This window comes from Rhynchophorus ferrugineus, unplaced genomic scaffold (genome assembly GCF_030347505.1).
Source record: "Rhynchophorus ferrugineus isolate W39M unplaced genomic scaffold, kcgeb_rfMv2 rfM18, whole genome shotgun sequence".
NCBI lineage: Eukaryota > Metazoa > Arthropoda > Insecta > Coleoptera > Curculionidae > Rhynchophorus > Rhynchophorus ferrugineus.
This window is the reverse complement of record NW_027472597.1, coordinates 1,306,940-1,322,386: the sequence shown is the minus strand read 5'-3', so window position 1 is coordinate 1,322,386 and position 15,447 is coordinate 1,306,940.

Below are 15,447 nucleotides of genomic sequence, written 5' to 3'. Positions count from 1 at the left end.
AGCAGAGCCAATATTGTCAGATGTCGATAGTCCATATCTCGGAAACTATAAGAGATAATGCAATTTGGCAATCGGCAACGTAATTAGCATGCCGAATATTACTTGGAATGTGAATTTGAACGAAACCGCTAATTCGTAAGACCATTTTACAATTTTGACCCCAATTAGAAACAGACTCTAAGGTGTAAAATTTCGATTGTCCATATCTCGGAAACTATAAGAGATAATGCAATTTGGCAATCGGCAGCGTAATTAGCATGCTGAATATTACTTGGAATGTGAATTGGAGCGAAATCGCTAATTCATAAGACCATTTTACAATTCTGGCCCAAGTTAGAAGCAGTGCCAATATTGTCAGATATCGATAGTCCATATCTCGGAAACTATAATAGAAAATACAATTTGGCAATCGGCAACGTAATTAGCATGCCGAATATTACTTGGAATGTGAATTGGAGCGAAATCGCTAATTCATAGGACCATTTTACAATTCTGGGCCAAGTTAGAAGCAGAGCCAATATTGTATGATGTCGATAGTCCATATCTCGGAAACTATAAGAGATAATGCAATTTGGCAATCGGCAACGTAATTAGCATGCCGAATATTACTTGGAATGTGAATTGGAACCAAATCGCTAATTCATAAGACCATTTTACTATTCTGGCCCATGTTAAAAGCAGAGCCAATATTGTCAGATGTCGATAGTCCATATCTCGGAAACTATAAGAGATAATGCAATTTGGCAATCGGCAATGTAATTAGCATGCCGAATATTACTTGGAATGTGAATTGGAGCGAAATTGCTATTTCATAAGACCATTTTACAATTCTGGCGCAAGTTAGAAGCAGAGCCAATATTGTCAGATGTCGATAGTCCATATCTCGGAAACTATAAGAGTTAATGCAATTTGGCAATCGGCAGCGTAATTAGCATGCCGAATATTACTTGGAATGTGAATTGGAACGAAATCGCTAATTCGTAAGACCATTTTACAATTTTGACCCCAGTTAGAAACTGACTCTAAGGTGTAAAATTTCGATTGTCCATATCTCGGAAACTATAAGAGATAATGCAATTTGGCAATCGGCAACGTAATTAGCATGCCGAATATTATCTGGAATGTGAATTGGAACGAAATCGCTAATTCATAAGACCATTTTACAATTCTGGCCCAAGTTAGAAGCAGAGATAATATTGTTAGATGTCGATAGTCCATATCTCGGAAACAATAAGAGATAATGTAATTTGGCAATCGGCAGCGTAATTAGCATGCCGAATATTACTTGGAATGTGAATTGGAACGAAATCGCTAATTCTTAAGACCATTTGACAATTTTGACCCCAGTTAGAAACAGACTCTAAGGTGTAAAATTTCGATTGCCCATATCTCGGAAACTATAAGAGATAATGCAATTTGGCAATCGGCAACGTAATTAGCATGCCGAATATTACTTGGAATGTGAATTGGAGCCAAATCGCTAATTCATAAGACCATTTTACAATTCTGGCGCAAGTTAGAAGCAGAGCCAATATTGTCCGATGTCGATTGTCCATATCTCGGAAACTATAAGCGATAATGCAATTTGGCAATCGGCAACGTAATTAGCATGCCGAATATTACTTGGAATGTGAATTGGAGCGAAATCGCTAATTTATAAGGCCATTTTACTATTCTGGCACAAGTTAGAAGCAGAGCCAATATTGTTAGATGTCGATAGTCCATATATCGGAAATTATAAGAGATAATGCAATTTGGCAATCGGCAGCGTAACTAGCATGCCGAATATTACTTGGAATGTGAATTGGAACGAAATCGCTAATTCGTAAGACCATTTTACAATTTTGACCCCAGTTAGCAACAGACTCTTAGGTGTAAAATTTCGATTGTCCATATCTCGGAAACTATAAGAGATAATGCAATTTGGCAATCGGCAACGTAATTAGCATGCCGAATATTACTTGGAATGTGAGTTGGAACGAAATCGCTAATTCATAAGACCATTTTACAATTCTGGCCCAAGTTAGAAGCAGAGCCAATATTGTCAGATGTCGATAGTCCATATCTCGGAAACTATAAGGGATAATGCAATTTGGCAATCGGCAACGTAATTAGCATGCCGAATATTACTTGGAATGTGAATTGGAGCGAAATCGCTAATTCATTAGACCATTTTACAATTCTGGCGCAAGTTAGAAGCAGAGCCAATATTGTCATATGTCGATAGTCCATACCTGGAAACTATAAGAGATAATGCAATTTGGCAATCGGCAACGTAATTAGCATGCCGAATATTACTTGGAATGTGAATTGGAACGAAATCGCTAATTCGTAAGACCATTTTACAATTTTGACCCCAGTTAGAAACAGACTCTAAGGTGTAAAATTTCGATTGTCCATATCTCGGAAACTATAAGAGATAATGCAATTTGGCAATCGGCAACGTAATTAGCATGCCGAATATTACTTGGAATGTGAATTGGAACGAAATCGCTAATTCATAAGGCCATTTTACTATTCTGGCCCAAATTAGAAGCAGAGCCAATATTGTCAGATGTCGATAGTCCATATCTCGGAAACTATAAGAGATAATGCAATTTGGCAATCGGCAACGTAATTAGCATGCCGAATATTAGTTGGAATGTGAATTGAAACGAAATCGCTAATTCATAAGACCATTTTACAATTCTGGCCCAAGTTAAAAGCAGAGCCAATATTGTCAGATGTCGATAGTCCATATCTCGGAAACTATAAGAGATAATGCAATTTGGCAATCGGCAACGTAATTAGCATGCCGAATATTACTTGGAATGTGAATTGGGACGAAATCGCTAATTCGTAAGACCATTTTACAATTCTGGCCCAAGTTAGACGCAGAGCCAATATTGTCAGATGTCGATAGTCCATATCTCGGAAACTATAAGAGATAATGCAATTTGGCAATCGGCAACGTAATTAGCATGCCGAATATTACTTGGAATGTGAATTGGAACGAAATCGCTAATTCGTAAGACCATTTTACAATTTTGACCCCAGTTAGAAACAGACTCTAAGGTGTAAAATTTCGATTGTCCATATCTCGGAAACTATAAGAGATAATGCAATTTGGCAATCGGCAACGTAATTAGCATGCCGAATATTACTTGGAATGTGAATTGGAACGAAATCGCTAATTCATAAGACCATTTTTCTATTCTGGCCCAAATTAGAAACAGAGCCAATATTGTCAGATGTCGATAGTCCATATCTCGGAAACTATAAGAGATAATGCAATTTGGCAATCGGCAACGTAATTAGCATGCCGAATATTAGTTGGAATGTGAATTGAAACGAAATCGCTAATTCATAAGACCATTTTACAATTCTGGCCCAAGTTGAAAGCAGAGCCAATATTGTCAGATGTCGATAGTCCATATCTCGGTAACTATAAGAGATAATGCAATTTGGCAATCGGCAACGTAATTAGCATGCCGAATATTACTTGGAATGTGAATTGGAGCGAAATCGCTAATTCATAAGACCATTTTACAATTCTGGCGCAAGTTAGAAGCAGAGCCAATATTGTCAGATGTCGATAGTCCATATCTCGGAAACTATAAGAGATAATGCAATTTGGCAATCGGCAACGTAATTAGCATGCCGAATATTATCTGGAATGTGAATTGGAACGAAATCGCTAATTCATAAGACCATTTTACAATTCTGGCCCAAGTTAGAAGCAGAGATAATATTGTTAGATGTCGATAGTCCATATCTCGGAAACAATAAGAGATAATGTAATTTGGCAATCGGCAGCGTAATTAGCATGCCGAATATTACTTGGAATGTGAATTGGAACGAAATCGCTAATTCTTAAGACCATTTGACAATTTTGACCCCAGTTAGAAACAGACTCTAAGGTGTAAAATTTCGATTGCCCATATCTCGGAAACTATAAGAGATAATGCAATTTGGCAATCGGCAACGTAATTAGCATGCCGAATATTACTTGGAATGTGAATTGGAGCCAAATCGCTAATTCATAAGACCATTTTACAATTCTGGCGCAAGTTAGAAGCAGAGCCAATATTGTCCGATGTCGATTGTCCATATCTCGGAAACTATAAGCGATAATGCAATTTGGCAATCGGCAACGTAATTAGCATGCCGAATATTACTTGGAATGTGAATTGGAGCGAAATCGCTAATTTATAAGGCCATTTTACTATTCTGGCACAAGTTAGAAGCAGAGCCAATATTGTCAGATGTCGATAGTCCATATCTCGGAAACTATAAGAGATAATGCAATTTGGCAATCGGCAACGTAATTAGCATGCCGAATATTACTTGGAATGTGAATTGGAACGAAATCGTTATCTCGTAAGACCATTTTACAATTCTGGCCCAAGTTAGAAGCAGAGCCAATATTGTTAGATGTCGATATTCCATATCTCGGAAACTATAAGAGATAATGCAATTTGGCAATCGGCAGCGTAATTAGCATGCCGAATATTACTTGGAATGTGAATTGGAACGAAATCGCTAATTCGTAAGACCATTTTACAATTTTGACCCCAGTTAGAAACAGACTCTAAGGTGTAAAATTTCGATTGTCCATATCTCGGAAACTATAAGAGATAATGCAGTTTGGCAATCGGCAACGTAATTAGTATGCCGAATATTACTTGGAATGTGAATTGGAGCCAAATCGCTAATTCATAAGACCATTTTACAATTCTGGCGCAAGTTAGAAGCAGAGCCAATATTGTCAGATGTCGATAGTCCATGTCTCGGAAACTATAAGAGATAATGCAATTTGGCAATCGGCAACGTAATTAGCATGCCGAATATTACTTGGAATGTGAATTGGAACCAAATCGCTAATTCATAAGACCATTTTACAATTCTGGCCCAAGTTAGAAGCAGAGCCAATATTGTTAGATGTCGATAGTCCATATCTCGGTAACTATAAGAGATAATGCAATTTGGCAATCGGCAACGTAATTAGCATGCCGAATATTACTTGGAATGTGAATTGGAGCGAAATCGCTAATTCATAAGACCATTTTACAATTCTGGCCCAAGTTAGAAGCAGAGCCAATATTGTCAGATGTCGATAGTCCATATCTCGGAAACCATAAGAGATAATGCAATTTGGCAATCGGCAACGTAATTAGCATGCCGAATATTACTTGGAATGTGAATTTGAACGAAACCGCTAATTCGTAAGACCATTTTACAATTTTGACCCCAGCTAGAAACAGACTCTAAGGTGTAAAATTTCGAATGTCCATATCTCGGAAACTATAAGAGATAATGCAATTTGGCAATCGGCAGCGTAATTAGCATGCTGAATATTACTTGGAATGTGAATTGGAGCGAAATCGCTAATTCATAAGACCATTTTACAATTCTGGCGCAAGTTAGAAGCAGAGCCAATATTGTCAGATGTCGATAGTCCATATCTCGGAAACTATAAGAGATAATGCAATTTGGCAATCGACAACGTAATTAGCATGACGAATATTACTTGGAATGTGAATTGGAACGAAATCGCTAATTCATAAGACCATTTTACAATTCTGGCCCAAGTTAGAAGCAGAGCCAATATTGTCAGATATCGATAGTCCATATCTCGGAAACTATAATAGAAAATACAATTTGGCAATCGGCAACGTAATTAGCATGCCGAATATTACTTGGAATGTGAATTGGAGCGAAATCGCTAATTCATAAGACCATTTTACAATTCTGGGCCAAGTTAGAAGCAGAGCCAATATTGTATGATGTCGATAGTCCATATCTCGGAAACTATAAGAGATAATGCAATTTGGCAATCGGCAACGTAATTAGCATGCCGAATATTACTTGGAATGTGAATTGGAACCAAATCGCTAATTCATAAGACCATTTTACTATTCTGGCCCAAATTAGAAGCAGAGCCAATATTGTCAGACGTCGATAGTCCATATCTCGGAAACTATAAGAGATAATGCAATTTGGCAATCGGCAATGTAATTAGCATGCCGAATATTACTTGGAATGTGAATTGGATCGAAATCGCTATTTCATAAGACCATTTTACAATTCTGGCGCAAGTTAGAAGTAGAGCCAATATTGTCAGATGTCGATAGTCCATAACTCGGAAACTAGAAGAGATAATGCAATTTGGCAACCGGCAACGTAATTAGCATGCCGAATATTACTTGGAATGTGAATTGGAGCGAAATCGCTAATTCATAAGACCATTTTACAATTCTGGCGCAAGTTAGAAGCAGAGCCAATATTGTCAGATGTCGATAGTCCATATCTCGGAAACTATAAGAGATAATGCAATTTGGCAATCGGCAACGTAATTAGCATGCCGAATATTACTTGGAATGTGAATTTGAACGAAATCGCTAATTCGTAAGACCATTTTACAATTTTGACCCCAGCTAGAAACAGACTCTAAGGTGTAAAATTTCGAATGTCCATATCTCGGAAACTATAAGAGATAATGCAATTTGGCAATCGGCAGCGTAATTAGCATGCTGAATATTACTTGGAATGTGAATTGGAGCGAAATCGCTAATTCATAAGACCATTTTACAATTCTGGCGCAAGTTAGAAGCAGAGCCATTATTGTCAGATGTCGATAGTCCATATCTCGGAAACTATAAGAGATAATGCAATTTGGCAATCGACAACGTAATTAGCATGACGAATATTGCTTGGAATGTGAATTGGAACGAAATCGCTAATTCATAAGACCATTTTACAATTCTGGCCCAAGTTAGAAGCAGAGCCAATATTGTCAGATATCGATAGTCCATATCTCGGAAACTATAATAGAAAATACAATTTGGCAATCGGCAACGTAATTAGCATGCCGAATATTACTTGGAATGTGAATTGGAGCGAAATCGCTAATTCATAGGACCATTTTACAATTCTGGGCCAAGTTAGAAGCAGAGCCAATATTGTATGATGTCGATAGTCCATATCTCGGAAACTATAAGAGATAATGCAATTTGGCAATCGGCAACGTAATTAGCATGCCGAATATTACTTGGAATGTGAATTGGAACCAAATCGCTAATTCATAAGACCATTTTACTATTCTGGTCCAAATTAGAAGCAGAGCCAATATTGTCAGACGTCGATAGTCCATATCTCGGAAACTATAAGAGATAATGCAATTTGGCAATCGGCAATGTAATTAGCATGCCGAATATTACTTGGAATGTGAATTGGATCGAAATCGCTATTTCATAAGACCATTTTACAATTCTGGCGCAAGTTAGAAGTAGAGCCAATATTGTCAGATGTCGATAGTCCATAACTCGGAAACTAGAAGAGATAATGCAATTTGGCAATCGGCAACGTAATTAGCATGCTGAATATTACCTGGAATGTGAATTGGAACGAAATCGCTAATTCGTAAGACCATTTTACAATTATGGCCCAAGTTAGAAGCAGAGCCAATATTGTTAGATGTCGATAGTCCATATCTCGGAAATTATAAGAGATAATGCAATTTGGCAATCGGCAGCGTAATTAGCATGCCGAATATTACTTGGAATGTGAATTGGAACGAAATCGCTAATTCGTAAGACCATTTTACAATTATGGCCCAAGTTAGAAGCAGAGCCAATATTGTTAGATGTCGATAGTCCATATCTCGGAAACTATAAGAGATAATGCAATTTGGCAATCGGCAACGTAATTTGCATGCCGAATATTACTTGGAATGTGAATTTGAACGAAACCGCTAATTCGTAAGTCCATTTTACAATTTTGACCCCAGCTAGAAACAGACTCTAAGGTGTAAAATTTCGAATGTCCATATCTCGGAAACTATAAGAGATAATGCAATTTGGCAATCGGCAGCGTAATTAGCATGCTGAATATTACTTGGAATGTGAATTGGAGCGAAATCGCTAATTCATAGGACCATTTTACAATTCTGGGCCAAGTTAGAAGCAGAGCCAATATTGTATGATGTCGATAGTCCATATCTCGGAGACTATAAGAGATAATGCAATTTGGCAATCGGCAACGTAATTAGCATGCCGAATATTACTTGGAATGTGAATTGGAACCAAATCGCTAATTCATAAGACCATTTTACTATTCTGGCCCAAATTAGAAGCAGAGCCAATATTGTCAGATGTCGATAGTCCATATCTCGGAAACTATAAGAGATAATGCAATTTGGTAATCGGCAATGTAATTAGCATGCCGAATATTACTTGGAATGTGAATTGGATCGAAATCGCTATTTCATAAGACCATTTTACAATTCTGGCGCAAGTTAGAAGTAGAGCCAATATTGTCAGATGTCGATAGTCCATAACTCGGAAACTAGAAGAGATAATGCAATTTGGCAATCGGCAACGTAATTAGCATGCTGAATATTACTTGGAATGTGAATTGGAACGAAATCGCTAATTCGTAAGACCATTTTACAATTATGGCCCAAGTTAGAAGCAGAGCCAATATTGTTAGATGTCGATAGTCCATATCTCGGAAATTATAAGAGATAATGCAATTTGGCAATCGGCAGCGTAATTAGCATGCCGAATATTACTTGGAATGTGAATTGGAACGAAATCGCTAATTCGTAAGACCATTTTACAATTTTGACCCCAGTTAGCAACAGACTCTTAGGTGTAAAATTTCGATTGTCCATATCTCGGAAACTATAAGAGATAATGCAATTTGGCAATCGGCAACGTAATTAGCATGCCGAATATTACTTGGAATGTGAGTTGGAACGAAATCGCTAATTCATAAGACCATTTTACAATTCTGGCCCAAGTTAGAAGCAGAGCCAATATTGTCAGATGTCGATAGTCCATATCTCGGAAACTATAAGGGATAATCCAATTTGGCAATCGGCAACGTAATTAGCATGCCGAATATTACTTGGAATGTGAATTGGAGCGAAATCGCTAATTCATAAGACCATTTTACAATTCTGGCGCAAGTTAGAAGCAGAGCCAATATTGTCATATGTCGATAGTCCATACCTGGAAACTATAAGAGATAATGCAATTTGGCAATCGGCAACGTAATTAGCATGCCGAATATTACTTGGAATGTGAATTGGAACGAAATCGCTAATTCGTAAGACCATTTTACAATTTTGACCCCAGTTAGAAACAGACTCTAAGGTGTAAAATTTCGATTGTCCATATCTCGGAAACTATAAGAGATAATGCAATTTGGCAATCGGCAACGTAATTAGCATGCCGAATATTACTTGGAATGTGAATTGGAACGAAATCGCTAATTCATAAGACCATTTTACTATTCTGGCCCAAATTAGAAGCAGAGCCAATATTGTCAGATGTCGATAGTCCATATCTCGGAAACTATAAGAGATAATGCAATTTGGCAATCGGCAACGTAATTAGCATGCCGAATATTAGTTGGAATGTGAATTGGGACGAAATCGCTAATTCGTAAGACCATTTTACAATTCTGGCCCAAGTTAGACGCAGAGCCAATATTGTCAGATGTCGATAGTCCATATCTCGGAAACTATAAGAGATAATGCAATTTGGCAATCGGCAACGTAATTAGCATGCCGAATATTACTTGGAATGTGAATTGGAACGAAATCGCTAATTCGTAAGACCATTTTACAATTTTGACCCCAGTTAGAAACAGACTCTAAGGTGTAAAATTTCGATTGTCCATATCTCGGAAACTATAAGAGATAATGCAATTTGGCAATCGGCAACGTAATTAGCATGCCGAATATTACTTGGAATGTGAATTGGAACGAAATCGCTAATTCATAAGACCATTTTACAATTCTGGCGCAAGTTAGAAGCAGAGCCAATATTGTCAGATGTCGATAGTCCATGTCTCGGAAACTATAAGAGATAATGCAATTTGGCAATCGGCAACGTAATTAGCATGCCGAATATTACTTGGAATGTGAATTGGAACCAAATCGCTAATTCATAAGACCATTTTACAATTCTGGCCCAAGTTAGAAGCAGAGCCAATATTGTTAGATGTCGATAGTCCATATCTCGGTAACTATAAGAGATAATGCAATTTGGCAATCGGCAACGTAATTAGCATGCCGAATATTACTTGGAATGTGAATTGGAGCGAAATCGCTAATTCATAAGACCATTTTACAATTCTGGCCCAAGTTAGAAGCAGAGCCAATATTGTCAGATGTCGATAGTCCATATCTCGGAAACCATAAGAGATAATGCAATTTGGCAATCGGCAACGTAATTAGCATGCCGAATATTACTTGGAATGTGAATTTGAACGAAACCGCTAATTCGTAAGACCATTTTACAATTTTGACCCCAGCTAGAAACAGACTCTAAGGTGTAAAATTTCGAATTTCCATATCTCGGAAACTATAAGAGATAATGCAATTTGGCAATCGGCAGCGTAATTAGCATGCTGAATATTACTTGGAATGTGAATTGGAGCGAAATCGCTAATTCATAAGTCCATTTTACAATTCTGGCGCAAGTTAGAAGCAGAGCCAATATTGTCAGATGTCGATAGTCCATATCTCGGAAACTATAAGAGATAATGCAATTTGGCAATCGACAACGTAATTAGCATGACGAATATTACTTGGAATGTGAATTGGAACGAAATCGCTAATTCATAAGACCATTTTACAATTCTGGCCCAAGTTAGAAGCAGAGCCAATATTGTCAGATATCGATAGTCCATATCTCGGAAACTATAATAGAAAATACAATTTGGCAATCGGCAACGTAATTAGCATGCCGAATATTACTTGGAATGTGAATTGGAGCGAAATCGCTAATTCATAAGACCATTTTACAATTCTGGGCCAAGTTAGAAGCAGAGCCAATATTGTATGATGTCGATAGTCCATATCTCGGAAACTATAAGAGATAATGCAATTTGGCAATCGGCAACGTAATTAGCATGCCGAATATTACTTGGAATGTGAATTGGAACCAAATCGCTAATTCATAAGACCATTTTACTATTCTGGCCCAAATTAGAAGCAGAGCCAATATTGTCAGACGTCGATAGTCCATATCTCGGAAACTATAAGAGATAATGCAATTTGGCAATCGGCAATGTAATTAGCATGCCGAATATTACTTGGAATGTGAATTGGATCGAAATCGCTATTTCATAAGACCATTTTACAATTCTGGCGCAAGTTAGAAGTAGAGCCAATATTGTCAGATGTCGATAGTCCATAACTCGGAAACTAGAAGAGATAATGCAATTTGGCAACCGGCAACGTAATTAGCATGCCGAATATTACTTGGAATGTGAATTGGAGCGAAATCGCTAATTCATAAGACCATTTTACAATTCTGGCGCAAGTTAGAAGCAGAGCCAATATTGTCAGATGTCGATAGTCCATATCTCGGAAACTATAAGAGATAATGCAATTTGGCAATCGGCAACGTAATTAGCATGCCGAATATTACTTGGAATGTGAATTTGAACGAAATCGCTAATTCGTAAGACCATTTTACAATTTTGACCCCAGCTAGAAACAGACTCTAAGGTGTAAAATTTCGAATGTCCATATCTCGGAAACTATAAGAGATAATGCAATTTGGCAATCGGCAGCGTAATTAGCATGCTGAATATTACTTGGAATGTGAATTGGAGCGAAATCGCTAATTCATAAGACCATTTTACAATTCTGGCGCAAGTTAGAAGCAGAGCCATTATTGTCAGATGTCGATAGTCCATATCTCGGAAACTATAAGAGATAATGCAATTTGGCAATCGACAACGTAATTAGCATGACGAATATTACTTGGAATGTGAATTGGAACGAAATCGCTAATTCATAAGACCATTTTACAATTCTGGCCCAAGTTAGAAGCAGAGCCAATATTGTCAGATATCGATAGTCCATATCTCGGAAACTATAATAGAAAATACAATTTGGCAATCGGCAACGTAATTAGCATGCCGAATATTACTTGGAATGTGAATTGGAGCGAAATCGCTAATTCATAGGACCATTTTACAATTCTGGGCCAAGTTAGAAGCAGAGCCAATATTGTATGATGTCGATAGTCCATATCTCGGAAACTATAAGAGATAATGCAATTTGGCAATCGGCAACGTAATTAGCATGCCGAATATTACTTGGAATGTGAATTGGAACCAAATCGCTAATTCATAAGACCATTTTACTATTCTGGTCCAAATTAGAAGCAGAGCCAATATTGTCAGACGTCGATAGTCCATATCTCGGAAACTATAAGAGATAATGCAATTTGGCAATCGGCAATGTAATTAGCATGCCGAATATTACTTGGAATGTGAATTGGATCGAAATCGCTATTTCATAAGACCATTTTACAATTCTGGCGCAAGTTAGAAGTAGAGCCAATATTGTCAGATGTCGATAGTCCATAACTCGGAAACTAGAAGAGATAATGCAATTTGGCAATCGGCAACGTAATTAGCATGCTGAATATTACTTGGAATGTGAATTGGAACGAAATCGCTAATTCGTAAGACCATTTTACAATTATGGCCCAAGTTAGAAGCAGAGCCAATATTGTTAGATGTCGATAGTCCATATCTCGGAAATTATAAGAGATAATGCAATTTGGCAATCGGCAGCGTAATTAGCATGCCGAATATTACTTGGAATGTGAATTGGAACGAAATCGCTAATTCGTAAGACCATTTTACAATTATGGCCCAAGTTAGAAGCAGAGCCAATATTGTTAGATGTCGATAGTCCATATCTCGGAAACTATAAGAGATAATGCAATTTGGCAATCGGCAACGTAATTTGCATGCCGAATATTACTTGGAATGTGAATTTGAACGAAACCGCTAATTCGTAAGTCCATTTTACAATTTTGACCCCAGCTAGAAACAGACTCTAAGGTGTAAAATTTCGAATGTCCATATCTCGGAAACTATAAGAGATAATGCAATTTGGCAATCGGCAGCGTAATTAGCATGCTGAATATTACTTGGAATGTGAATTGGAGCGAAATCGCTAATTCATAGGACCATTTTACAATTCTGGGCCAAGTTAGAAGCAGAGCCAATATTGTATGATGTCGATAGTCCATATCTCGGAGACTATAAGAGATAATGCAATTTGGCAATCGGCAGCGTAATTAGCATGCTGAATATTACTTGGAATGTGAATTGGAGCGAAATCGCTAATTCATAAGACCATTTTACAATTCTGGCCCAAGTTAGAAGCAGAGCCAATATTGTCAGATATCGATAGTCCATATCTCGGAAACTATAATAGAAAATACAATTTGGCAATCGGCAACGTAATTAGCATGCCGAATATTACTTGGAATGTGAATTGGAGCGAAATCGCTAATTCATAGGACCATTTTACAATTCTGGGCCAAGTTAGAAGCAGAGCCAATATTGTATGATGTCGATAGTCCATATCTCGGAAACTATAAGAGATAATGCAATTTGGCAATCGGCAACGTAATTAGCATGCCGAATATTACTTGGAATGTGAATTGGAACCAAATCGTTAATTCATAAGACCATTTTACTATTCTGGCCCATGTTAAAAGCAGAGCCAATATTGTCAGATGTCGATAGTCCATATCTCGGAAACTATAAGAGATAATGCAATTTGGCAACCGGCAATGTAATTAGCATGCCGAATATTACTTGGAATGTGAATTGGAACGAAATCGCTAATTCGTAAGACCATTTTACAATTTTGACCCCAGTTAGAAACTGACTCTAAGGTGTAAAATTTCGATTGTCCATATCTCGGAAACTATAAGAGATAATGCAATTTGGCAATCGGCAACGTAATTAGCATGCCGAATATTATTTGGAATGTGAATTGGAACGAAATCGCTAATTCATAAAACCATTTTACAATTCTGGCCCAAGTTAGAAGCAGAGATAATATTGTTAGATGTCGATAGTCCATATCTCGGAAACAATAAGAGATAATGTAATTTGGCAATCGGCAGCGTAATTAGCATGCCGAATATTACTTGGAATGTGAATTGGAACGAAATCGCTAATTCTTAAGACCATTTGACAATTTTGACCCCAGTTAGAAACAGACTCTAAGGTGTAAAATTTCGATTGCCCATATCTCTGAAACTATAAGAGATAATGCAATTTGGCAATCGGCAACGTAATTAGCATGCCGAATATTACTTGGAATGTGAATTGGAGCCAAATCGCTAATTCATAAGACCATTTTACAATTCTGGCGCAAGTTAGAAGCAGAGCCAATATTGTCCGATGTCGATTGTCCATATCTCGGAAACTATAAGCGATAATGCAATTTGGCAATCGGCAACGTAATTAGCATGCCGAATATTACTTGGAATGTGAATTGGAGCGAAATCGCTAATTCATAAGGCCATTTTACTATTCTGGCCCAAGTTAGAAGCAGAGCCAATATTGTCAGATGTCGATAGTCCATATCTCGGAAACTATAAGAGATAATGCAATTTGGCAATCGGCAACGTAATTAGCATGCCGAATATTACTTGGAATGTGAATTGGAACGAAATCGTTATCTCGTAAGACCATTTTACAATTCTGGCCCAAGTTAGAAGCAGAGCCAATATTGTTAGATGTCGATATTCCATATCTCGGAAACTATAAGAGATAATGCAATTTGGCAATCGGCAGCGTAATTAGCATGCCGAATATTACTTGGAATGTGAATTGGAACGAAATCGCTAATTCGTAAGACCATTTTACAATTTTGACCCCAGTTAGAAACAGACTCTAAGGTGTAAAATTTCGATTGTCCATATCTCGGAAACTATAAGAGATAATGCAATTTGGCAATCGGCAACGTAATTAGTATGCCGAATATTACTTGGAATGTGAATTGGAGCCAAATCGCTAATTCATAAGACCATTTTACAATTCTGGCGCAAGTTAGAAGCAGAGCCAATATTGTCAGATGTCGATAGTCCATGTCTCGGAAACTATAAGAGATAATGCAATTTGGCAATCGGCAACGTAATTAGCATGCCGAATATTACTTGGAATGTGAATTGGAACCAAATCGCTAATTCATAAGACCATTTTACAATTCTGGCCCAAGTTAGAAGCAGAGCCAATATTGTTAGATGTCGATAGTCCATATCTCGGTAACTATAAGAGATAATGCAATTTGGCAATCGGCAACGTAATTAGCATGCCGAATATTACTTGGAATGTGAATTGGAGCGAAATCGCTAATTCATAAGACCATTTTACAATTCTGGCCCAAGTTAGAAGCAGAGCCAATATTGTCAGATGTCGATAGTCCATATCTCGGAAACCATAAGAGATAATGCAATTTGGCAATCGGCAACGTAATTAGCATGCCGAATATTACTTGGAATGTGAATTTGAACGAAACCGCTAATTCGTAAGACCATTTTACAATTTTGACCCCAGCTAGAAACAGACTCTAAGGTGTAAAATTTCGAATGTCCATATCTCGGAAACTATAAGAGATAATGCAATTTGGCA